Source organism: Macaca nemestrina, chromosome 2, assembly GCF_043159975.1.
Source record: "Macaca nemestrina isolate mMacNem1 chromosome 2, mMacNem.hap1, whole genome shotgun sequence".
NCBI lineage: Eukaryota > Metazoa > Chordata > Mammalia > Primates > Cercopithecidae > Macaca > Macaca nemestrina.
The window spans coordinates 138,256,081-138,281,875 of NC_092126.1; the positions used below are offsets into that span (position 1 = coordinate 138,256,081).

Sequence of the window (25,795 nt, forward strand, 5' to 3'; positions counted from 1 at the left end):
TTTTACACGTGAACACTCACTGATCAGCAGGTACAAAAGCTAGAGAATCTGCTGCAATTAAACAAGGAAGGTTTTATTCAAATTACTAAATAATACCTGTAAGCTATCAGCAGGAAAATAAAAAATCAATGCACTAGCTCATTTTGTCATTCAGAATAGTTGTCAGGTTTTTGAAAACCATTATATCTTTTTCTTTAACGCATTCATTCTAGCATGATGTAGATTTTTTTCATTTCTACCACTGTGAGAGCTTATTCAAGTTGCTTATAAAAATGATGCAGTTTTCTCTGTGAATTTAATTATGTTTTCGTAGCTGTTGCTGTGTTGTGCAGGTAGACTCGAAGTTTTCAACCACTGTGATTATGACAATTAAGTACAATTGATTGTCTAACAGCATGATTAAAGAGAAATAGCAGGGTGGTTAAGAATGAAAACATGCCTTAACTGCTTTTGATGACTATCACAGTTTCAGTTTCGCTTCCAGCTTCTCTGGTTCCTGGTCTTTAGTTGTAAAGACTATAGACTTTCCTCCCGCTTCCTCCCCCATGCCAAACCATGCACAAGACATGTAAAAACTTAGCATTTTTCTTAAAAAAAAAAAAAAAAAAAAAAAAAGGACACAGACATTTTTCCGTAATTTTTGGTGCAATGAGGAAGGAAATAATTTTTCCTGATGCATCTCAAATTATGCTCAGTGGCTGCCACCTTTAGAGTTTTTTGATCAATTCAGCTATTGACAGATAAAATTAAGTCTTTTTAATTATCAAAAGAATCTGAATTTTCAATTATCGATTTTGATTTAAGAATGTAATACTTGGCCAGGTGTGGTGGCTCACAACAGTAATCCCAACACTTTGGGAGGCCAAGGCGGGGGGATCATGAGATCAGGAGTTTGAGACCATCCTGGCCAACATGGTGAAATCCCGTCTATACTAAAAATACAAAAATTAGCTGGGCATGGTGGCAGGCACCTGTAATCCCAGCTACTTGGGAGGTTGAGGCAGGAGAATCGCTTGAACCCAGGAGGCAGAGGTTGCTGTGAGCTGAGATCGTGCCATTGCACTCCAGCCTGGGCAACAAGAGCAAGACTCAGTCTCAAAAAACAAACAAACAAACAAACAAAAAGTAATACTTTTCTACTTTTATGAGCAAATGTCATTTTAAAAAGTACATAAGGGATTGTATTATTTATGCACTGTATTTTATGTGTTAAATGTCAGTAATAAAATAAATGTTCTCCATATCATATGGTAAAACTACCATTAACATTTCCTCAAAAATTCATTTCTAATTTTATTGCTAGAAGTTTCTCTTTGTAAATTACATAATTTCCTTTTGTAGTTGCAGATATGGTGAAATTACAGAAAGTCTAAATAATACACATGAAGCCATTTCTGAGCAATTGTGATGTATTTGTTACACAGCAAGCCAAGTATACCAGGAAATGCAGAACCATGAGACTTTTAGGTAACAGACAAATTTCTCTTTAATTGGTATAACTTTATTCCACTTGGATGAAATTTCTTTCTGCAAATGTATTGTTTTCTGTTCTGTCTTAAACAGATCATACTCAACTTTATTTCACAGGACCCCCAAATCAGGATCATCTTTACAAACATCAGTTTCTCAATGGCAATTATAAAAATGTAAAACAAAACAAAACAAATGTTTTGTGAGAGCTTTTATGTGCCAGTTAATTCTGTTATGAACATGCGTTTATGGCTGTATTTGTTTTGTTTAAGGCCATCTCTTTCGCCTACTTTTTATTCAAAGTGTTTTTCTTAGTCTCTCCGTACCTCCAAGGGACAAGACTACCAGCTATCTTTTTCACATTCACTGTTTTCTTTCCAGTTTTATCCACTCTTTACTTTCCTTCTATTTTCTTTTCATGATAGCTTTTTACTTTATCTTCCAGACTCTTTCATCTTCTCATGCTTAAGACTTGGCTGATAGTTATCATTAGACAGTAAGAGCAAGTCCTTGTTTGGATTAACATTCTGTCTTCAGTACTTCTTGGCTAGGTTCATTGGTGGGGTTTTCTATTCCCTCTCTGTTAGGACCAATTCACAACGTCAGCCATGCCTGTTATCCAAGTGCTGAATATACACAGTGTTCCTGTTATAAAAATGGGAGCCTTTGGATACCAATTTTATTAGCTTACCAAAATGTGAATTCTCTATGCCAATTTTATATAACTTGGCATTTAGATACATAACAATATTTATGAGGGACACTGTGTGTTGTTGCCAGAGTTTGTTTCTGATGTTCTAATGTCTGTAATTCATGTGCCAACAATATGGCTAATGAGTAGATTAAAAAAGCCAATCTGACAATTACCTGAAAAGAAGTATGTGGTTATTATAGGGTTTAATTTACATGATTCAGTGAGATAAGAAGTTAGTGCTGAAAGCTGTTTCTTAAAAATTTGAAGTTTACCTTCTACATGATTGATATATCTCTGTAACATCTCAGTCTTCTTGGATAAAGTTACCAGATTGATCACAAAACTTATAAATTAGAGTTTTTACCACTAGTCTCTAATTTAACAAGGACCCAAGTTTCACGAGGAGGTATACACTGGCCAAAACATGTAACAAGGCCCATATATCTTTTGTTTTAAAAATATGTGGTCTTTTCTATTGTGAAACTCTAGCATGTGCCTTTGTTTCTAATTATACATATATTTCTCAGCCAAAACATATAATCTTTAGAATTTATTCCCATTTTCTACATGTGAAAACATGAAAGAATTTTATAGATCAAGCCTATGCCCCTCTTTTGTAGTGGTTTCAGTAGGGAGGAAAAAAAAAATCTTTTCCCTCAACCCATCTTAGGCACTCTGTAAATTAGACTAACAAGAGATAGATTAATAAGAGAAAAACAAACAGAAGCTTATTACCGTGTGAATTGTGCATTCTTGTGTAGACAAACGGACACTCAGAAATGAGTAATTTAAGGGGGTAGTTAAAACTTGGGGCTTATATACCAGCTTAACAAAAGAACAATAAATGTTTCAAGAAGTGACAAGGTAAAGGAACATAACTCACTTTCTTGGGGCAGCAAATTGTGGGAAGGCAAATATACGGAAAACTAGATGTAGATAAGGGCTATTTTTATTCAGATTTGTTATGTAGATTCCTTGGTGCTGTCTCTAGCTGATTGACAAGAGAGTTGTCTCAGGTGATTAACTTCTGTCCTTCCTGGTTATTGGGGAGGTGGGGAATGTGACAATTATACGTCCTGCTTTTAAGCAAATAGGGAGGGCAGAGAGCTAATCCTGTATCTTCCCAATTGCTTTCAGATCAAAAATAATCTTTACGCAAAAGTGGCATATTTTGCTACTCTTTGCTTTGTAACTCCTGCTCAGTTCCAAAGCAGTTATATTTTCAAAGCAAGAGAAAATATGATGAAATACACAAGGTTTTTCAAATGAAGAGTTTAATGTAGAGGCGAAGAGGCTGGCTATAGAGTCACACTTGGTTCAAGACCTGATTTCATTACTTTTAATTGAGAACTATTGAGCAAGCCAAACTTTCAATTCCTGGGCTTCACTTTTCTCCTCTGTAAAATGGGAAGGGTTAGAGGATATTAAGGATACTTACAGGACTGTGAAGAGGATTGAGTGAGAAAACACATTTAAAGCACTTATATATGCCTGGACTATATAGGGAACATTCAATAAATGTTAGATCTGTTGACAAAAGGAATCAAACTCTGTAAAATATTTGAAGAGATAATACTGAGCCAAATATGACTGACAAATGACCCATGACATAGACCTCAGGAGATCCTGAGAACCTGTGGTCAAGGTGGTTGGGGCACAGCCTAGTTGCATACATTTTAGAAGACATGAGACATCAATAAAATACATATTAATATGTATATTGGTTCAGTCCAGAAAGGCAAGATTTGAGTCAGGGGCTTCTGGGTTATAGGTAAATTAAAAATTGTTCTAACTGGCAATTGGTTGAAAGAGTTAAGTTATTATATAAAAAGCTGGAATCAATAGAAAAGAATTTCTGGGTTATGATGATAAAGGGTTGTGGAAACCAAAGTTTGATCACGCAGATGAAGCCTCCAGTTGCAAGCTTCAGAGAGAATAGATAGTAAATGTTGTTCATCAGATTTAAGGTATGTGCTGATGTTAATGCTGGTCAGCTTTTTCTGAAATCCAAAAGGGAAGAGAGTATAATGAGGCATGTCCCTCCCTTCCCATCATGGTCTGAAACAGTTTATCAGGTAAATTTTGGAATGCCCTGGCTGACAGGAGGGGTCCATTCAGGTGTTTTGGGAGGCTTAGAATATTATTATTGGTTTGCGAATCATGTAAATATATTTTGAGGGTAACTGTGTTACATTCAGAGATGAAACGAGATGAAACAAGCATTTACAAATGTATTTATTGGGGAAGTCATGATTACATATGAGTTACAAGTAGAGGACAGAGTGATCTTTCCTTATATATATTTCATTGAATAATTCATTTTCTACAGTATACAATCTAACTCAGCTCCATGTGGAAAATCTTCATTATGTAGCCAGGAGGCTCAGGTTTTGCTTTCTAAATATTGTCACTGTGTTGGAAAGAAAACAGGGAATTATATTGAGTGAATTTGATGTTTTACTGTCTTGAAATTTACTGTCTAAAATGAGTTTGTATAAATAGTAGATGATCTTTTAGAAATTGTAACATGTAAAACATGCTTCAGTTAGAAACACGGTAGTCCCCTTTACTTCTAATGACTACAAGTAACCTATTTCAATTTTGACATGATATTTGTAGACTAAAAATAAAATCCTAAGTTCCCACAAGCTGAATGAACTTTCTTTTGGCCAAGAGGACCCGAGAGAAATGTTAAAAATCAAGTTCCTGGTTATGATGGAAAGGGAGATCCAACAGTCCTCATTATACCCTCTCCCTTTTGAGTTTAGACACAAGTAACTCACATTCATGTTAAAATAGAGGTCATAAGATGGCCAAAACAGATTCCTTGTGGCAAAGAAGTACCAAATTATAAATAAGAACTAAGGCCATGCAAAAAAAAGTTAACTCATGCCTGTAGACCATCAATCTTCCTTAACAGGTCATTGTATTGTGGCTGACTCTGACATAGCATTATTACCTTAAATTAAACATTCCTCCCAAAGTACTGGAATTGCAGGCATGAGGGACCACACCTGGCTAACAATGATATTTTAATTTTCTATTTGGAAGCCTTTGTGGGGTAATACTATACTTCTCATATCCTATGTAAAGTCTACGTAAAACTGCTATTTTGTCAAATCAAACATTAAGCTCTGTAAAACTTGGTAGCTCCTGTAAAATAAAATGGAGAACAGGTAGTTATTAGCAGATCATTTTTATTATAAAATGCTGAGGATATGCACAAGGCTTCAATGTGTGGTGGTGCAGGTTGTGCACTGTGCAAGTTTAGAGGACACTATTGACATTATCACACATAGAGAACACCCCTGTAGTTGTGCACAGGACACTTTCACTACCACATGCAGTAGCCCTGTGTGTATTAGTAACCTTCCTGTACTTAATCCTGGGGAGATTTTCAATTTTTAAACAAATATTTGATAAGAAGAATGAGTCCAAAGACCAAACTGAAGATTCATTACAAAGTAGATGGGCAGGATTTTCAAAACAGGAATGACTAAGTCAGTACAAGTGGTGGTAATGATGTAATTGTGCTATCAGTGGCTTATGTATCCCTTCAGGATCCATATGGCAAGATTCTGACACAGACTTTCCTGAAGGGATAGGAAAAATATTTTATTTCAGTTTCTGTTGTTTGTCTAGATTCTGTATCAGTTGCTTTTGAGAAATGAATTGGTGAAATGAACCTTATGTTTTTGTATGTCTGAATTGTTGTAGGATCTTCAGTGGAGTGGCAAGCAAATCTCTCTGCACAAAATGTGGCCATTACATATCAGCTTAACTCTTCTGTCTCTTTCTGGGTCTTTCCCAAACCACCCTCAAACTAATGCAGCAAGATTAAGATATTTTAAGTGACTGGAGACAAAAAAGCTTATTTTATTTGTACCTTCTGCATCAATGCATATAAGTTATAGTATAATATATTTGGATGCAATATCATAGACTGAAGAGCTGTGAACAGAGAAAAGAGTATTTAAGTGTACTAACATATGCTGTGTTCAGATTCAGCTGCCATCATTTTCCTTTGCCACACTTCTGCGCAGAGGAGGAACACATAGATAGAACTACTGTCATGGAAAGGTGAAATAGAGGGAAGAGTTTTCTGGATTATATACTTCTTACCTCTTACCAATTGAAATGATTTTATTTAGTTATAATGGAGATAAGAAATGTCTAATATTTTATGGACTTTACAAACTTAGCTCCCTGATCTACAGCGACGAAAAGAAGAATGGTCGAATAGGGATGGGTATTGGGTAGGTCATTGATTGGGAAACACCACAGGGGCATTCTGGGGCAATGGATAGGTTATATCTTGAATGTGGTGATAATTACATGGGTATATCCATTTGCCAAAACTCACTAACAATGTAAATATAATGGATGCATTTTATTGTATGTAATTTTATATTTCATTAAAGGTGATTTTGAAAAAATGGCTACCTATACCAAAAATAAACATTCCTATAGAAAAATATATATTTTTCTGTATTCTGAAGGAACAGTATTGTATTCTGTATACTGAAAAACACATGAATAATTCTTTTTGGGAATTAACTCATGAAGAGCTGAAAATTTAACTAAAAACAAAAAAATTACAAATTATTTTAAAAATTTTCAAATCATTATCTCTGTGATTGTGTATATGCATGAAAAAATTATTATCCCATAGTTAAATAAGCTAAAAAAATGTATAAATAGTTGGCTGTAAACATGGAGAATTTACTTTTCTTAAAAAATTGTTATATTGATAGAAATTAGTATTTTTTTGAAATATATGAACATGAAATATTCTTTTATTCTTCCCTGACTCTTAATAGCTACTGCTTATTTGAGACTTCACAATTTGAACTCAGACTCGATTGGAACTTTATAACTGGGAGTTCACATTTGTCTTTGGTGTGTATCATTTCATATTTTATTCACTCATTTGATGAAGATTTTTGGTACAAATGAATAAATGTATAAAGTAGGGATGTGCACACTCACATACATACACACATTCTGCAACTCATTCTTCACTTGTTTTAAAAATATTTCAAACATTACTAAGTAAAACTATGTCCAGATCCAAATTCATTTGGTTAATTTAAAACATATATCACCTCTGTATTAGTCCATTTTCATGCTACTGATAAAGACATACCTGAGACTGGGCAATTTACCAAAGAAAGAGGTTTAATGGACTTACAGTTCCATATGGCTGGGGAGGCCTCACAATCATGGCGGAGGGCAAAGAGGAGCAAGTCACATCTTACATGCATGGTGGCAGACAAAAAGATAGCTTGTGCAGGGAAACTCCCCTTTTGAAAACCATCAAATCTCGTGAGATCCACTCGCTATCATGAGAACAGTATGAGGGAAACTGCCTCCATGGTTCAATTATCTCCCACTGGCTCCCTCTCATAATACGTGGGGATTATGGGTGCAAAAGGTGAGATTTGGGTGGGGACACAGAGTCAAACCATGTCAACCTCCAAAGTTTATTCCAAAGGTATTTTGGTAAGTCAACATTTTAAACTTGTTAATTTCAAAGGGATATTATAACACATGTCTTAAAACTTTTAAATTATGAAATATATATGTCAAATTCAGTGAGTCTTGACAAATGCATACACATGCAATCCACAACCCTATCAAGACATAGAACTTTCTCATCATCCCAGCAACTTCTCTCTTGACCTTTTTCATCAATATCTTCTGTCCCTCTCCATGCCACAGATACATCAATATTTTTACTCCTTTCTCCACAGACTAGTTTTGTTTTTCCTAGGACTTCATATAAATAGAAACTGTACTCTGTGTCTAGCCTTCTTGGTTTATCACATGTTTTTGAGTTTCATATACATATCAGTAATATATATTTTTTACTGCTGAATAATATTCAATTGTAGGAATATGTCAGCATTTGTTTATCCATTCTTCTGTTGATGGATATTTAGGTTGCTTCTAACTTGGGGTTATTATGATTAAGAGTATGACCGTTTTTATACAAGTTATTTTTGTGCATGCATGCTTTATTTATTTGGAGTAAATACTTAAAAACAGAATTGCTGGGTCATACAGTTAGAGTATGCGTTAATTTTTGAGACTCTCCTAAACCACTTCTAAAGTGGTTGCATTGTTTTACACTTCCATCAGCACTGCATGCGAGTTCATGTTAATTTTAACAACTAATGTTTTAAAGTTATTAACTTCAAAGAGAATTTGGTACCCAGTATTTTTCAAGAACCATGAGTCTAACTGTCATCAAGTATAAGTGTCAACGAATTGGTCACTGTCATCACAGCTTGATAAAATGTAAAAATTAAAATAAGAGTGAGCTACTTTTAGCTGTAAGGGGTCATTTTGTAGGGCAAGAGTTAAATGTCAGAAACCAAAGAACAATTTGAGCTTCTGCTAATTGTCAGGTGGATTTATAAAAAGGATTTGACTTTACAGCTGTCCTTGGCAGATTTTATAACTACCACATATGCTTCAATATCAGATATATTTTGAAATATTACATAAAGTTTTAGTTGCTCAAAACAGAACTCTGATAACTTCCTACGCTTTTCTTCTCCAAAACCTGCACAAGCCATCATTTCTCACCGACTTAATTGTAAAGTGCATTACCCAGCCAGAAATAAACACCTGCCCTCAATTTTGTCCCAAATCTTTAGAGTCTTTGCCAGTTTTGACATTTCCTTATACCTCTCAAGTCTTCCAATAGAGGTTTTGGGGTCAAACAGATCTCAAATTCTTAACTCTACCCCATACTAGCTGTTAGAAACTTGGCAAATTATTTAACAGAGAAGGAGACAAACAGGAGCAGTAAAAACCACACAAAGTAACACAAATAAAGCACTTAATAAATAGGTAATGCCAGGAATGTGCAGCTATCAGTTATTGTAGCAGCAGGAATCTCGTTCCTGAACCCCATGCCATACACAAAGTGTGGTACTTCGTATTTTCTTAATGTATCCTGTTATCTCTCTGCAGTGCCTTTATCCATACTATTCCTCCCTCTGGCAGGCCTCTCTTACCTTTTGTTTTAGAAATCTAAATCCTTATGGTACTGTCCACCCAAAGGCCACCACCGTGGTGGTGAAACAAACTTACTTTCACATGAAGTCTAACCACCCTTGAGAAACAAATGAAAACATTTTTGATTGCATTGTCACTAATCATGTTTTATGCTACTAGTGAATAAATTACAATGAAAACAAAAGTTGTTTTGTTTTATTTTTATATCATACTCTTTGAGAGCTAGAAATAGTACGACACCATCTCATAGTGCCATCTTTATCATCACCATGGTAGCTAAGTGTTATTAACTGCTTTCTATGTGCCAGACTGGGTGTTAAGTACTGACATGTGTCATGTCATTTAATCCTTATCACTGACCTCCTAAAGTAACTGAAGAAAGCAAATTCTTGCCAAAGATTTTACAGCCTGTATCTAGTGCTCATTGTCTCTCAACCATAGCTGGTGCTCAGTAACTTTAAGTGAACACATCAAATGCACATAGAGAACAATAACAAAAAAATCACCTATATTAGCATCCTTCCTAAACACTTCCTTTTGAATATACTGATTTCCTGTAGTTGATTATTGAGTCTGAGGACGGATGTTGCATAAAAAACAAGCGCAGGAAATGCTACATTCACCTAGAGTTGTGACAGAGATTAACAAGCAATGTGTAATACTAATGTCTAATGTCCACTTCTTTTAAAAGTGTTCTTTTGGCCAGGCGCGGTGGCTCACGCCTGTAATCCTAGCACTTTGGGAGGCTGAGGAGGGTGGATCACCTGCAGTCAGGAGTTTGAGACTAGCCTGACTAACATGGTGAAACCCCATCTCTATTAAAAATACAAAAATTAGCAGGGCATAGTGGCAGGGGCCTGTAATCCCAGCTACTCAGGAGGCTGAGGCAGGAGAATGGCTTGTACCTGGGAGGCAGAGGTTGCAGTAAGCTGAGACTGCATCATTGCACTCCAGCCTGGGCAGTGGAGTGAGACTCCATCTCAAAACATAAAGGAAAATAAAAAATAAATTGTTCTTTCTCCATCCCTATCAATTTTCTCTACCTCTCTCCATCATTAATCCTAGTCTACATATACTTTTCAGTGTAAATACTCACAAATCGGATTATGAGGAGAATGAATGACTGAAATACTACACGAGCTCCTTAAATGTTTATCTGCAGTATAGGATTCAATGTGAATCTACAGGAAAGAGCACCTGTCTTTAGCATTGAATGTTTGTGACTCATCTGAAAATACAAATCTGTTTTTCAGACATTGAAGAGATAAATCCACACCCAAAAAGAAAAATTTCTTTATTTCTCTATGCCCTTGAAACTTTCTCTGATCTAATTAGAGATGTGTTGTCTGCATAAAAACTTGTGATTGAAATTGTTTGCTTCTTAACCATATTATAACTTTAAATATTGCATGCTTTAAAAAATCAATTTATTGAGGTATAATTTAAATGCAATAAAATGAACCCATGTAAGTGTACAGCTTAATGAGTTTTGACAAATGTGTATCCTTATTCAATCACCATGAATTAAGATGCTAGCTGTTTCCACCACCTTAAATAGTTCCTTGATTTCTCTTTGCAGTCATTTCCTCCCAGTTCTACCACCAGGCAACCACTGCATTTCTTTCTGACCCTGTAGATCAATATTACCTCTTTTACAATTTCACATAAATGAAATCATACAGTATGTACTCTTTTGTACCTGGCTTATTGAGCTTTCTATAATACATTGGAGATTCATTCAAATTCATTTTTTTCACATGATATGAGCTATCATAATTTATTTTTTGGTTATCAAGGACATAGAGTAAAATATCAGTTGATGTTCATTTTTTCTATATGGATATTTAGTTATTCCAGTCACTTGTTAAAACGTTTTTCACTTTTTACACTAAATTGACTAGGCATGTTTGTCAACATTTCGATTGGCTATCAACTTGCCAGTCTGTTTTAGGATTATCTATTCTGGTCCTTTGATTTATTGTCTATCCTCACAACTCTGTCTTAACTACCGTAGCTTTAAACAAAGTTTTGAAATTAGAAAATCAAGTAAGAACTTTGCTCTTATTTCAAGCTTGACTTTTTTTTTTTTCAAAAAAATTTTTTTTTTGGTCTATTCTGGGTGTTTGGTATTTTCCTATACATTTTAACATCAGCTTATCAATTTCTATTAAAAAGGAGAGATTTTGATCATGATTGCATTGGAACTATACATCAGTAAGGGAAAAATGGATATCTCAGCAATATTAAGTCTTCTAAAACATGCACAGTGCATATTACCATATTTATTTAACTCTTCATTAATTTTTTTAAATCTTGCAGTTTTTATTGTAGAGATAGCGCTCGATTTTTATTGCATTAATTCCTATGAAGTTGATGTTTTATGATGACTATATAAATGGCATTTTAAAGTTATTTTCTAATTGTTACTAAATAAAATATATAAATGCCATAGAATTTTATGTATATTGATCTTATATCTTGTAGCCTTACTAAATTCAGTTATTATTTCTAATAGTTTAAAATGTTTTGTACATTTCTTCAGGTTTTCTTTTTCTTCTCCTGTTTTTTTTTTTTTTTTTTTTTGAGACGGAGTCTTGCTCTGTTGCCCAGGCTGGAGTGCAGTGGCTGGATCTCAGCTCACTGCAAGCTCCGCCTCCCGGGTTCAGGCCATTCTCCTGCCTCAGCCTCCTGAGTAGCTGGGACTACAGGCGCCCGCCGCCTCACCCGGCTAGTTTTTTGTATTTTTTAGTAGAGACGGGGTTTCACCGTGTTAGCCAGGATGGTCTCGATCTCCTGACCTCGTGATCCGCCCGTCTCGGCCTCCCAAAGTGCTGGGATTACAGGCTTGAGCCACCGCGCCCGGCTTCTCCTGTTTTTGTTTGTTTGTTTGTTTGTTTTTGTTTTGAGATGGAGTCTCGCTCTGTTGCCCAGGCTGGAGTACAGTGGTGTGATATTGGCTCACTGCAACCTCCAACTCCCGGGTTAAAGTGATTCTCCTGCCTCAGCCTTTCGAGTAGCTAAGACTACAGCCACGCACCACGACCCCTGGCTAATTTTTGTATTTTTAGTAGAGACTGGGTTTCACCATGTTGGCCAGGCTGGTCTCAAACTCCTGACCTCAAGTGATCCACCTGCCTCGGCCTCCCAAAGTTCTGGGAGTACAGGTGTGAGCCACCGCACCCAGCCTTTCTTCAGGTTTTCTATGCACTTAATCATGTCCTCCAGAAATAATGTCATTTTCATTTCTTCCTTTTCAATCTGTATACTTTTTTTTTTCGTTGTGTTATTACGTAGACAAGGACTTTCAGCATAATGTTGAGTAGAAGTAAGGATAGCAGACAACCTTGAACTGTTCCCAATCTTTGGGGAAAAAGATTCAGTCTTTTACTGTTGTATGTGATATTGTAGTTTTTTCATAAATGTCATATTGCATTGAGAAAGTCTCATTCTGTTCCTATTTTTGTGAGACTTCCTTTAATTACTATGTGCTAATTTTCATCAAATGTTTTTTATGTATTATTTGAGATAATAATGGTTTTTGTCCTTTATTATAAAATATCCTGAAAATATGGGTGATTAATACCCTAATGATAAAGCAACCTTTGAGTTCTAGACTTAGTATCACTTGATCATGATGTATTATAGATTTTATGTGTTTCCAGGTATTATTTGCTAATTTTGGTAAATACTTTGCACCTATATTCACAGTGGATATTACTTTGCTTTCTTTGGATTGCCTTTGACTTGGTTTGTATCTTAGTAATGCTTCCTTATTAAGTTGAAAAGGAACTGTTATTTTCTCATCTATTTTTGAAAATAGTTTATTTAAGATTTTTATCTTAAATGTTTTAAATAATTCAACAGTAAAACACCTTGGCATGAATTTTTCTTCTGTTGGAAGGCTAGCAACAAATTCATTTTGTTTAACAGACATAGGATTATTTTATTAATTTTTATTTTTCTTGTATCAGTGTTAGTTTTATTTTTGTTGTGTCAGTGTTGGGAAAAAAGTACCTTTCAGGAAATTTGTCCGTTTCATTTGTTTTTATATTTATTGATAAAAATTGTTCTTAAATATTTTTCTCACTATTGGATACTATTTTTCTCTTTTAGTGTCTGTAGGATCTGTATGGAGGGCTCCCTTTTATTACTAATATGGATAGTTTTTAATCACTTCCACTCCATTAATGTACGTCTGTTCTTATGCCAGTATCACATTGTCTTGATTATTGTAGCTTCATAGTAAATACTGAAGTTTAAAGGAGTGTCAGTTCTCCAAATTTTTTCTTCAGTTTTCTGTTGGCTATGCTATTTTTTGACTTTTCTTATCAACGTTAGAATCAGTTTGGTAACATTCACAAAATAACTGCCTGGGATTTTGATTGATATTTCATTGACTCTATTAGACCAAGTAGGAAAGAATTGACATCATAACAATATTGAGTCTTTCTATTTGTTAACGTGATAGTAAACTATGTTCTTCTTTTTCAGTAATTTGTATTTCCATATTCACATTAAAATTATAAATCCATAAAATTCCTTCTTTCCTTCCTTCCTTCCTTCCTTCCTTCCTTCCTCTTTCTCTCTTTCTCACTTTCTTTCTTTCCTTGCTTTGCATTTCAACTTGGTTAGTTTCTCTTGTCCTGTTTTCAAACTCACTGATTCTTTCATCGGCTGTGGCCAGTCTACTGATAAGCCCATAAAAGGCATTCCTCACTTCTGAAACAGTGTTTTTATTTTCTAGCATTACTTTTCTATCTTTCTTAGAGATTCCATCTATACCCTTACAATATCTACCTGTGTCTTAAACATTTTCATTCAGATATAATTAACAGAAAGTAAAATTCACTATCTTAATTATTTTAAAGTGTATAATTTGGCTGATTTCAGTTTTGTCCATTAAAAGTATCCAATACCAGAATATTTTCATCAAAAAGAAAAAAAAATGCATATCTCTCAATTCCCTCCCTCTGCCATCCCCTGGTAACCAAACATTTACTTTTTGTCTTTATGGGTTTATCTATTCTGGACATGTTTTATAAATGGAATTGCATAATGTGTGACCTTTTGTGTTTCGCTTTATTCATTTGGCACTATGCATTCAAGATTTATCCATGTTGTAGTATTTATTAGTACTTCATCTATTTTTGTGTCTGAGTAATATTCTGTCATCTAGATATACTCTAATTTGCTTACCCATTCATGAGTTCCCATAAGTTTTGGTACATTGTGTTTCCATTCTTGTAAATTCTTTAGTAATTTTTGTCATTTTCCTTCTGATTTCTTTGACTCAGTGGTTATTCAGGAGTGTGTTAATTTCCATATATTTGATAATTTTTACAACTTTTTCCTGTTATTAATTTGTAATCTCATTCAATTGTGGGTGGAGAACATACTCTGAGTGACTTCAACCTTTTCAAAAACATCTTTTTTTTTTTTTTTTCTTGGAGACAGGATCTCACCCTGCCACCCAGGCTGGAGTGCAGTGGCACAATCACAGTTTACTGCAGCCTCAACTTTCTGGGCTTAGGTGATCCTCTCACCCCAGCTTCGTGGGCAGCTGAGACTGCAGGCACATGCAACCATACCCAGCTAATCTTTTGTATTTCTTGTAGAGAATGAGTTTTGCCATGTGATCTAGGCTGGTCTCAAAATCCTAGGTTCAAGTGATCTGACAGCTTTGGCCTTCCAAGTGCCTCTTGTAAGTGTGAACCACCACACCTAGCTTGTATGACTTCAGTCTTTGAAAATGCATCAGGACTTGTTTTGTGTCCTAACCTATGGTCTATTATGAATACTTTTCATGCCTATTTGAGAAAAATATATATTTACTCTTGTTGAGTGGAGTGCTATATAAATGTCTGCTAAGTCTACTTGATTTGTAGTGTTGTTCAAGCCCTTTATTTCTTTATTATCTTCTGTTTTGGTGTTCTGTCCTTTATTAAAAGTGGAATACTGAAATTCTCAACTATTATTATTAAACTATTTCTATTATTTATTTCTTCCTTCAGCTCTATCAGTTTTTTTGTTTCCTTCACTGTAGAGCTCTGTTTTAGGTGCATATGTGTTTAACATTGTTATCCCTTCTTGATGGAATGATTCTTTAATAATTATATTATGTCAAACTTTGCCTCTAGTAATAATTTGTGTTTTAAAGGCTAATAGCCACTTCAACTTTTTTTTGTTTACTATTTGTATGGAAAATCTTTTCCCATCCATGTACTTTCAACATATTTGTGGTTTGAATCTACGGTGAGTCTTTCTAGGCAGCATATATTTGGATTTTGATTTTATATCCATTCTTCTAATCTCTGCTTTTAATTGTGAGTTTAATCTATTTAATTTAATATATAATAATTACTGATAAGAAAGGGCTTACTTTTTATGTCTTGCTATTTGTTCTCTATTTGTCATATTTCTTCTCAATTCTTTTGCTACTGCCTTCTTTTGTGTTAGTTACTTTGTAGTATAGCATTTTAATTCTACTATTGTTTCTTTTACCTTAGTATTTTGAGTTATTCGGCCCTGGGGAATGATGATTGACATCTTAATTATAAAAATCTATTTTGAATTAATACCAACTTAATTTCCATAGCATACAAAAACTTTGTTCATATATAACTCTGTTCCCTACCCCTTTTGTGATGCTATTATTAATAAATTTCATCTATATGCATTGTTTGCCCATCAACATATATTTATAATTATTTATTTATGCAGTTGGATTCTATGTCATATAGGAGAAAAAATGAGACCAAAATACATTGATATCTTCTTTTATATACACCTGTATGGTTATAGTCATATGTCACTTAACAACGGGGACACATTCTAAGAAATACATTGGTAGGTGATTTTGTTAATGTGTGAACATCATAAAGTGTATTTACACAAACTAGATAGTATATATGTTTTTATATGTGTATATTTTTTCATTTGTATATATTTTTTCATGTGGAAAACCAAAAATCCCACACTATCACTGAATATCAATTATTCTTCCTACTTGATCTGTCATTGCAATATTGAGTGCCATATGTCAAATGTCTGTATATGTTTCAATATCATCTTATGCAACCACCATCTTATATGTAGGCTGTCATTGACAGCCAAATGTTGTTATGCAGCATATGACTGTATATACTTGATCTCTATTGTTTTGTTTTGTTTTGTTGAAACAGAGTCTCACTCTGTCGCCCAGGCTGGAGTGCAGTGGCACAATCTCGGCTCACTGCAAGCTCCGCCTCCCGGGTACACGCCATTCTCCTCCCTCAGCCTCCCAAGCAGCTGGGACTACAGGCGCCCGCCACCACACCCGGCTAATTTTTGTATTTTTAGTAGAAACGGGGTTTCACCATTTTAGCCAGGATGGTCTCGATTTCCTGACCTCGTGATCCGCCCGCCTCAGTCTCGGAAAGTACTGAGATTACAGGCGTGAGCCACCGCGCCGGGCCTACTTGATCTCTATTGTTTTGGATAAGATATTAGTTGCTAATCTTACCAAGGATCTCCTTTAGGAGCTGAGTTGCTTCTCTTTTGCTGTTTACAGAATTCTCTCTTTGTCTTTGATTTTTGACAATTGACTATAATGTGTCTCAGTGTGGATCTCTGAGTTTATCTTACTTGGGGTACATTGAAATTGTTGGAAGTGTAGATTAATATTTTCATCAAATTTGGGAATGTTGGGTCATTATTTCTGCAAATATTCTTTCTGTCCCTTTTTCTCCTCTCCCTCTGGTGCTCTTATTACGTGTATGTTGCTTTGTTTGATGGTGTCTCAATCCTTTTCTCTCATGTTTCTCAGACCTGAAAATTTCAATCAACCTGTCTTCAAGTTTGCTGATTCTTTCTTCTGTCATCTCAGCTATGCTGTTAAGCATTTTTTGTAAATTTTTTCATCTCAGTTAGTGTACTCTTCATATGTAGAGTTGCTATTTGGTCCCCTATTTGTAATTTCTATCTTCTTGGTGATATTCTCTGCTTGGTAAAGTATAATTCTCATGCTTTCATTTCTTTTGATGGAGTTACCTTAGCCTTGGAAATATTTAAATTGGCTGACTTAAGTGCTTTGACTTGTTAGGACAATGTCTGGATTTTCTCAAAAACAGGCTCTCTTGACTGCTTTTTTCCTGTGTACAGAACATCCTTTCTTGGTTTTTTTCATGCCTCTTAATTTTTTGTTGAACGCTGAAGATTTTTTAATACCATAATGTGGCATCTCTGGAAATTATATTAATCTCCCTTAGGATTTGTTGTGGTTGTTTGTTTAGTAACGTTTTTGAATAATTTTTAAAAATCTGTACTTTTTGCTGTTTGTGGTGATTGAGATCTCTTATCTGTCAGCTAGTGACTAGACAAATATTTATTTATTTATTTATTTATTTATTTTTTTTTTTTTTTTTTGAGACGAAGTCTCGCTCTGTCGCCCAGGCTGGAGTACAGTGGCCAGATCTCAGCTCACTGCAAGCTCCGCCTCCCGGGTTCATGCCATTCTCCTGCCTCAGCCTCCCGAGTAGCTGGGACTACAGGCGCCCGCCACCTCGCCTGGCTAGTTTTTTTGTATTTTTTTAGTAGAGACGGGGTTTCACCGTGTTAGCCAGGATGGTCTCGATCTCCTGACCTCGTGATCCACCCGTCTCGGCCTCCCAAAGTGCTGGGATTACAGGCTTGAGCCACCGCGCCCGGCCAACAAATATTTCTTTAAATTGCTTAAACAAAAAATTTCCTAGTCTTTGCAGATGGGCTCCATGTATATACGGGTATATTTTGAGCACCTCAGCCAGGCAATTTCCAACCCTACCTTAGCTTTCAGTTTCTGCTTGTGCAGATCCTGAAAGTGAGCTAGACATAAGACCTCCCTTAGAGACTTCTCATATCTTCTCTAAGCGTGCACTCAGTTCTGAACATGAATTTAGCCTTCTATATTCCCAATGATATCTCTGAAGTTCACCTAGCCCTTATTCTCCAAAGCATCTCATTTCTGAGCTTTTCCTCCCATGCTATATAGTCTATTTTTTGCTTCCCACCCTCCCCCGATTATCCCCTGCCTTAGTCAGCAAAGACTAAAAAGGTTTTCTGTACATGTTTTTGACAAATACCCTCTGGATGACTTTGGCACTGGGCCAATTCTGAGTTAGGCAAGCCTTTTGTGCCAGTGTTCTGTAATCACCAGAAAGATCCACTAAAGACAAATCTTTGCAAGTGAGGTCAGCTATGCTTTCACGGAAACTGGAGCCTAGAATGCAAGCTGTTATTTTCAAGGCTGCTGAGCTAAGGAGTGAAGTAGAGTGAAGAAATGTGGGTGTTGAGAGAAGAGGATAAGTAAGACTAGCACAAAGCTCACTGTTCTCACTGAGATTCTGTAAGTTGAATAAATACTCCCTGAATTGCTGCAAGCTTTTGGTTCATTTCCAGAGTTCTGAAAAAGTTGATTCTCACAGTCTTTGCCCATTTTTTTGGTTGCTTTTGTGGCTTTTGTGTAGGGGCAAATTTTGAGGACTTCTTACTCCATTTTTTTTCTGACATAATCTTGCAGTCTTATTTGTCTTTTTTTGCATGTTGTTCATTTTTTTCATTAGAACCTTTCACATATTAATCATCGTAGTTTTAAATTTCTTGCCAGAGAATTTTGACAACTGTATTACACCAGTGTCTAGTTCTGTTGTTTGTTTCGTCTCTTAAAACTGTGTTTTTCTTGCCCTTAAGCATGCCTATAATTTTTTTTAAGCGTTCATGGATATGTTCTATCATCTAATAGGAACTAAAGGAAACATGCTTTTAATGTGAGGATATATGTTAATCTGGCTAGGAATTGTGTTTGATATTTGTTGTAGCTATAGGTACCAGAGGGTTCACAGCTCCATTTTATTTTCTTTGTTGTTTTTTTTGGTCTTATTTGTCGACTTAGGTTTTCCCTTAATTCTTTTCCTCAAATACTGTCTTTTGCCACTTTTTCAACTGTAAGGCACTGCTATTGTGTGGAGCTCTATTAGTGTGGTGGTAAGGTATAGGAGAAGGGAAGCATTGTATAATCTTATGATTAAAGCTCAGTCTTTTACTGGGCCTGTGTTTCTGGGCCGGGCTTTGCCTTTTGCAAGTGTTTTTCTAGTGGTTATTTTTTCCCCGTGCTAGCTGGAGATGGGAAGACTGGAAGGGTCCAGAGTAGGAGGAATGACCCTCCCTTAACTGGGAGAAGGCTCTGGTAGGGACTTTACTCTTGAAGAATATACCTTTGTTGTGGAGGATGTTCTGAGAATATGTCACAATGATTACTCTTTCCTTCTCCTTTCTAGTGTTATGAGAGGATCTTTCTCTGATCTTTCCCAAGAAAATCCAGGGAGGTTTTCAGCGGTAAAGTCCACTAAAGTGCCAGGGATAAGAATGAGACCACAGGAGCTTTTCCCTTTTATGCTAGTCCACACTCAGCCTCCAGCAATTCTTTAAAATTACCATTAAAGTGCTTCTACCAGTTTATATCTTCTGCTCCAAGTAAAGTAAGTCTTTGCTTTGTTTCCCTTTATTTTCCTTTTTCTCCAGATTTAGGAGTGGTAGTTAATCCTGAAAATTCAGTTCACCAATGGGTCCTAAGAAAGTTGTTGAGTTTCAATTTGTTTACTTTTTATTATTATTATTATTATAAGGGCAGATTCCAAGTTCTTTTCATGTCAGAACTGAAAACAGAAATCTGTGCATTTATTTTTCAGTTTTCATTTTGTCTGTGCCTCTGTTTGGATAATTTCTGTTGTTTTAACTTCAAGCCCACTGAGCTTTCCTTCTTCAGTATCTCAGAGGATGTTAATTTAAATACATAATATTGTGTATTGCTCTAGAATTTCTATTTACTTCTTTTTTTATATATTTCATAAATCTCTTCTAAATCTCAAGATTTAGACAATGTTTTTGTCTAAATCCTTGAGTGTATGTCCTTCTCTGTTGTATCCCCCATTTCTCTCTTTTCTTTGCTTTTTTATTTTATAAACTGACTGATTTTCCTCAAGATTGTAGGATACAACAGGGGTCCCCAAACCCTGTGCAGCAGACCAGTACCTGTCCGTGGCCTGTTAGTAATGAGGCAGCAGGAGGCAAGTGGCAGGTGTGTGAGCATTACTGCCTGAGTTCTGCCCCCAGTCACATCAGCCACAGCATTAGACTGTCATAGGAGTGCAAACACTGCTGTGAACTGTGCATACGAGGGATCTAGGTTGCACATTCCTTATGAGAATCTAATGCTGGATGATCTGAGACGTAACAATTTCACCCCCAAACCACCACCCCTCACCATTCGTGGAAAAATTGTCTTCCAGGAAGCTGGTCCTTGGTGCCAAAAAGGTTGGGGACATTGGGTTACAATATTGTGTGCTGCTCTTTTGCATATCCATTGAAGCAGTTTCTTTGGTCAGGCAGTTAAGTTATTTGTTGATTATCTGCTTTATTCCTTTTGTTTCTTAAGATCCTTCTTTTTAAGCTTTGGCAGAATAGGTTTAGAATAACCTTTATGCTAAGGCTAGTTAGTCTGAATATTAATGGGTGACTCTGCTGTCTCTGCTGATTGCCTCAATGCTCGACAAAATCTTGTTGCTCTTTGTGAGTTGGGAGATTCTGTTTATAGATCTCCTGCTATTTTTTTGTTTTATTTTGTTTTGCATCAAATATTTTGATGAAATATTTCCGTTGAAAGTAATGATTAGTATTTAGCTGAAGGCTGAACAAACCTATGCGGGTTATTGGAGCCCTTTTTTTCTATAACACCTTCACAACCAATGCTCTGTCCCACGGATCACAACTGATTTAGCTTCCCCAAATTCCCAATAGCATCTCCTCATCTCCTCAACTTGGCAGTATCTCCGTTTACTGCTTGAGTTCCTCGTAACCATGGCATGATCCTGATATTGGCTCCAGGTGGAAGCTGTGGCAATTGTAAGACACCTCATTTCTTCCTTTTCTCTCAGTGGTCACACGTTCTGCACTGCTTCTTCTCCAAATGTGTGAAAGCACTTTTTCTCCCTATATTTGGTCAGTTTTTCTAATTATTTAAGGTAGGAGGGCAAGTTTCATACTAGTAATTCTTTCATAAGAATAAAATTTATCTCAATTATATTTCATGTCACTGAATTTCCATGATATAAACCGCCATAAGTTAATGGTACACTAAATTATGTATGCAGCCACAAAATAACCTTAATTTTATGAAGATTTATTTTTTAAGTTCTAAGGAACTTTGGTTTTCTTATTTGTAGCTAATTCTCTTCTTAAAATTTATTTCTTAATTTTCTGTTTTGCATTCTGTGCACATCCACATATTAATACTGTTTTTCAGATATTCAATTACTTGACAATTGATAGATCTGTTTCCAGAGTTTCTCAGTACATGATCAAAATTCACAAAAAATGTTTAAATTAACTAGAATAAATAATAACATTAACTAATATTTATCAAGACCTAATTATGTGCCAATCACTGAGCTAGATATTTACATAGTTTATTGCACTGAAACCCTACACTGTCTTTAAGGGTAATTACTATTATTTTACTGACATTACAGATGAGAAGACAGATAAAGTAGCAACTATTTTTACATGCATTTTATACACAAAAAAGTAAATGCTTAGAAAAATTACATGCTCACTAGGTCATGAACTTAGGTTCACTTCAGAAAAGTACAAATAGATGTTAGTTTCTCTTTAGGAAAAAATGTGAATTTATTAGGTATGATTTAGTATTTTTCTGAAAAAGTAATTTTAAAACCTAAAGCTAGAGGTCTTTTGGGAGAATATAAAGAACATTTCTCTGTTAAAATTATTTTCAGTATCCATTAGACATTCAAAGCCTCAGAAACATCATGTGGTTTATCTCAGTCTTTTATTTATTTTCATTTTATAGTTATTGGTATCATTATTTACAAATATATTCCCAATTTCTAATTCCTTTATATATAAATATTTATTTATAGTTAAGCTGACCACCATTTGCATTTCTCCAAAGATCTCCTTACCATGACAATCTGTTCTGTTTTACCCTAGACATAGATTTATTTCTATTCCAGCACCTCCCAATGCACTTTGCACATACTCTAATAGTATTCATTATGCGTTTGTTGAATAAATGAGTAAATGCAATAAGAAAGTAATGAAAGCCTGAAGTCTCATGTCCAAGTTCCCTACACCAATTACTTACTCTTTTTGATCATCACAGAATTCACCATCTCTATATCACATAGAGTAGGAACACATTATTATTCTTCCATAGACAGCTGAAATTCTAACATTTTATTCATTATTTCCTCCCTTCACCTCTTTAACCTGACCCCTCTCAATTACAGATGTGCACAACAGACACACATACACACACACTCACACTCTTTCACTCATGGAAAACTCCTTGCAGACAGGAACCACAACTTTTTCTCCTTCCAATATTTTACACCTCGGTTGCAATGAATGGAATCAATGTGTTCATCAAAGACTTCCTACTCTCAAGGAAAGTTCTATGTAGTATGATTTTTTGGTTGCTTAGCAGAGCAACATACGTCACCAAATTAGTTCATATTTAAGGATTTTTGCTGCATGTGACAGTTTATTATATACTCATTTTATTTTACAAAAAAAAAAAACCAGACACAATCCTCATTTCTAGAACTACATTGTAATAGAAAAAGGATCTCAAAAAGTTTAACCCAGGAATAACAATATAATAGAGAATATCTAAAATAATATTCCTTTAATACATAGCAAAGTGACTGAAATTAACTGATATTAGAACAATTCATAGGTTACTGTGTTAATACTACATATATGGTTGGAGGGGAGAGGGAAGTATGATATTGGAAATGTGTAAGAAGGGTTAACATAACATTAAGGGCATGGATTTGGGTATTGGCTCTGAGTTTAAGTGTTAGCTCTGCATATGTGAACCATAGGATCTTGGGGAAGTTAAATATAAATTCTCTGATCTTCAATACCTGTTTTATGTTACTGTTTTGATGATTTAATAATAAAAAGGAATCTCTCCAAAATATTAATTTTCCATTTATACTTTCATAATTGTTTCCATATTTATATATTACCTGTTATTTACTTAATATTTCTAAATGTACCTACATGTTGGCCTTTGTATTTAAAAGAAAAATATAAATGGAAGCTGTATTTCTTCTAATTCATATGAAAATGAATACATAAATACCAATATGAGAAATGTGTGTGTCTCCTAAGTGATACACATAGTATGACTACTGTCCTTGAGTTAACCGTGTGATAATTCTAAATTGAAATGACTTAGAATGGAATGTAGTATAATATATAATTGCTGCCCAGTAAATTATGACTGTAATTATTATTCACAATTCAAAAAGTACAGTCAGGCACTGCAAAATGATGTTTCAGTCAATGATGGACTGCCTATACAATGATGGTTCCGTAAGATTATAATACCATGTTTTTACTGGGTGATCAAAACTCAACAAAGGTTTTTAACTGCCCTGTGAAATAAAGATCATACTTTCAGGCCTGTCATTCAAAAGCCTGGAAGATTGTGTTTCAAGCTATGCTTCCAGTCTTGTATCCTAATACTTGCTTTCATTGAAATTCAACTACGGTATGTGTCACATAAGATTTTGATCAACAACAGACTGCATATATGACAGTAGTCACAAGATTGTGAGACCATACTTTTACTGTAACTTTACTATGTTTAGAAACACAAATACTAATCTTTGTGTTATGATTCAGTATTCAATGCAGTATTCAGTACAGTCACATACTGTACAGATTGGTAGCCTAAAAGCAGTAAGTTACACCATATATAGCCTAGGTGTGTAGTAGGCTGTCTCATCTAGGTTTGTCTGAGTTATACTCTGTGATGTTTGCACAATGACAGATTTGCCTAACAATGCATTAATCAGAACATTTCCCCATTGTTAAGGGATGCATAACTGTATAATAATAATAATAAATAAATGATGTATTATTCAAAGTAGTTTTTAGGGAAAAGATGAAATTTTACTGCAGTGGCTAAATACATTTGGTAAAGGGGTGCCAAAGTTTCAGGAAGTATCCTGATTTCTTTTATGCAAACTCTATTATGAGACCATGTCACAATTTTTGTTTTTAAATACTTAAGAAGGGAAATAATTTTGGTGCACAAGGTCTAGTGAGGTGAAAAGAGACTGCATTTCTAATAAATTTCCACATGCTGACACTGCTGTTTCATGGACCACACTTTATGAACCACTGCTCTAAGTTATTTGGTCCATCTTTCTTTCTTGTCCATTTGTTTATTGCAGTCCATCATGTGGGAATAAATCCATACCTAGAGGGAATAAATCCACATGAAATAATGAAAGACTATTTTAAGGTAAGGAGTGCCTCCAAATTATTTGCAATAAGTTAGTTCTTTTTTATCTTGACTTTGACAACCTAATTCACTGACCTGAGCTCACTAACCCTAATGATTCTGAATCTTAGGATAAATCTCCTACTGGATCTATTTCTGCTTATAGTACTTTAGGACCACAAAACTCTTGTTATCTGGAAAGACCAAATGACATCAATTTTATGAATAGATGAAATGTTCCTGTGCTCTGAATAGTTCAGGCTTTAAAAAAGGTTCAGTCACTAAATACTTTGCCCATTGACATAAAAAGGTCTGAATCACCTTCCACTTCCACCCATCCCCAGTCACAACCATGGAAAAAGGTCTTCGCATTTTGATATATTCTTAACCTTTCAAGGGCCTTAAGAAGAGTTAACTGGGACGAAGAAGACACCCTGGGAAGAATGACTTTTACCCCTAGCTTGAGTTCTATAGTTAACCCTACCCCGTGTTCTATCTTTCTGGTTATCCCCTACTGGTCTCACACACAAAAATGATCCTACTTGAAATTCATGTTTACTACAGATTCATCAGTATCTGCTATGGACTTGCAAAGTATGTAAACATCGATTTCTCCTTTAGCTGTTCCCTTGATTTTAGGTCCTTGTGATGCTTTTGCCTTACAAACCCTGTGAATGGTTCGTCTGGCTTTTCTTTATCTGATCTTTTTCTAATGTTTATGTCTTATAATATCAATTATCACTTCTTTAGCTAGCTGTCATTATTATTATCATTATTATTATTACTATAGAAATGGGGGTCTCACTGTGTTGCTCAGACTGGTATCAAATTCCAAGGCTCAAGCAATTCTGTTGCCTCGGCTTTCCAAAGTGCTGGGATTACAGGTGTGAGCCACTGTGCCTGGCCATGTTTGTTTTTGTGTTTTCTTGTTTTTGTTTTTTTCTTTTTCTTGTTTCTTTCTTTCTTTCTTTCTTTCTTTCTTTCTTTCTTTCTTTCTTTCTTTCTTTCTTTCTTTCTTTCTCTCTCTTTCTTTCTTTCTTTTTTTCTTTCTTTCTTTCTTTTTTTTGTTGTTGTTTTTTCTGTAGAGATGCGGTCTCACCATGTTGCCCAGGCTGGTCTCAAACTCCTGGGCTCAAGTGATCTTCTTGCTTTGGCCTCCCAAAGTGCTAGGATGACAGGCACTGGCCTAGTTCTCATTCATTTTTTATTGCAAATCTTTCTAGCTTTACCTTCACTGCTAAGGACCTAGAGTGAATTTTTCCTGCTAGTTCTCTCAA

At 35.2% G+C, this 25,795-nt stretch overlaps 1 long non-coding RNA gene across 1 annotated transcript in view; it reads right to left on the reverse strand.

Moving 5' to 3' along the window:
• Window positions 1-4,403: 4,403 nt before the first annotated feature.
• Window positions 4,404-25,795, reverse strand: part of LOC105479598 (uncharacterized) — a 48,087-nt gene continuing 26,695 nt past the window's right edge. Inside the window, exon 3 of the long non-coding RNA XR_985985.2 lies at window positions 4,404-4,574. This is a non-coding gene — a long non-coding RNA (uncharacterized lncRNA). The remainder of the gene's footprint in view (window positions 4,575-25,795) is intronic.